This window comes from Otolemur garnettii, unplaced genomic scaffold, assembly GCF_000181295.1.
Source record: "Otolemur garnettii isolate 467f Iridium unplaced genomic scaffold, OtoGar3 scaffold00285, whole genome shotgun sequence".
In the NCBI taxonomy this organism is placed as follows: domain Eukaryota; kingdom Metazoa; phylum Chordata; class Mammalia; order Primates; family Galagidae; genus Otolemur; species Otolemur garnettii.
Window position 1 is genome coordinate 822,370 of NW_003852680.1, and position 2,179 is coordinate 824,548.

The window sequence follows — 2,179 nt, forward strand, 5'->3', positions numbered from 1 at the left end:
TTGTGGCTGGTGCCTGTAGTCCCAGCTACTTGGGAGGCTGAGGCAAGAGAATTACTTGAGCCCAAGCGTTTGAGGTTGCTGTGAGCTATGATGCCACAGCTCTCTACCAAGGATGAAAAAGTGAGACTCTGTCTCAACAACAACAACAACAACAACAAAGAAAGAAAAGAAAGAACGAAAGAAAAGAAAAAACTAAAACAAATACCAGCACTGATTTGTTAGAAATAAATGTTTCTTCCCCAGGATATTTTTGAAACACTGGCTCTTTTCATATCCCCTCAAATTAATGCTAAAGGACTGACTGTGGAATTGTCTTTTGACTGCAACAAGCCTTTGGCTAATCAGGATGACTGGGTTGCGCGTCCCTAACAGGGTGGAGGAAGAGATGGTGAAGGGCACCCGGTACCTGCCCACAAAGCAACTCCCCAGCAGCAGGAGAGTCTGGGTGGCCCTCTTCTCTGTGGGACTCTCTGGGAGGCTGGACTGTGAAGGTGCTGGGGCCTCCTCTGGTGCCTGATGAAGAAGGTCAACATGTATGCACTTGAGAGCAGCAGCATTCCCACAAAAAAAGAAGCCTCTAAACAGCTACACTACGGAAAATGAGTCCCTGATGACTCAGATCATTGGAGAGAATGAACAATGCTCCTGTGGGGCGGAAAGGACATGTTGAGGGAAGATGTGTAAGTGGCCAGGCTGCTACAGGACAGTAGGTTCAAGAACCACGAGCAGAAGGAATGGAAGATGAGAGAGAGAAAGAGAGAGATCAAGATCCTTATAATCATCACCAAATGTTTTTGCTCTTACCTATTCATAGAAATCGACTTAAGTATCACCTCCCAAAGAGCAATAGGTTTCAGACCGGCTGGGATGAGCTGTGTTCCGAGGTGGCTGGCACCGCCTCCTCCAGAGGCCTGGTGCTCTGTTCCCGGAGAGAGCAGGAGGCGCTGGAGACTCTTTGGATCCAGGGCGAGCTCAGTGTGGGGAGCGTAGAGGGAGCAGGGCAGCTGGTGGGGAGAGTGCGAAGTGGGTGCCAGGGCGCAGAGGGCTGGAGTGTCTCCCGGGGCACAGGACCAGCACAGGACAGGGGGTGAGGATTTCAACACATTAACTGCGTGGAGCTTAACATTCAGTCAATTGCAAGATACACATGGAAGTCCGGGTATTGCCGGGACTTGGTAAGCACTAAGACAAGCGCTGCGCCAGGTGTTTCTCTAGATATCGGGAGCGCAGGGGGCGAGCCTGTGGGCTCTAAAAGTCTGTTGCCGGGTAGGCCCTGGGGGTTCAGTGTGTCCCTATCGCGAAGGGAGTTCCAGGGAGCGCAGCGGGGATGGAGTGGGTTCCGTGGGGCCTGGGATTGAGGGAACCCCAAGTGCGGGGTGGGGAAGGTGATTCGAGATAGGCATCGGAGGGGGAGCAGGGAGCCTGAGGGTGCCAGGACCGCAGGGGTCGCAGGCGAACAATGGGAGCGCAGCGCCCCGGGGAGCAGCTGGCAGGGGCGTAGCTCTGGGGACACCCTGGGCACTCGGGCGGTGCTGCCCACTACTGTCGGGTGGGCGCGGCCCCGCAAGTCGCTCTCCATGTGGCTGCTCAGTGTCCCTTCCCTGCTCCGGAACCCGGGACCGGGAGTGACTCCAACAGTCAAGGAATCACAGGGTGCGTGGTGCTGAAAAATCACTGAAATGTTGTTTACACGAGTGAAGGGGGTCATTTGAGGATCACATCTCAATCAAGTTGTTTAAAGATCCCAGCTCTATTGTAGGAAATGAAACAGGGTCCCAAGTCACAGGCTTGCTGGTAAGAGCGTCATTGATGATACAAGTTAATGTGAACACACTTCCACAATGACCCTTTGTGTTTTGGCCATATTTTGGGGTGGAAAGTGCAGACCCTTAAAGTCCGTTCAAAGGGGATTATTAATAAGCCTGGCCCAGTGACACACCCTGGAAGAGCTGTTTTGTACCACACTTACCAGTGACTATTATCATGAGAAGCATCTATGTATTCTTTCCAGAGTTCTGTACTATGCCATCCAGTTTAACTTCTTATTTTTAGTACCAATCACAATCCAGAAAGTTCCTGTTTATACCTTTTGCTTTCCTGAATCCTCATTCTGGAAAGAAAGCTGAATCTCATTGAGGTGAGTGCATCTAGGCATTTTAAGAACTCAGTAGGCTCTTTT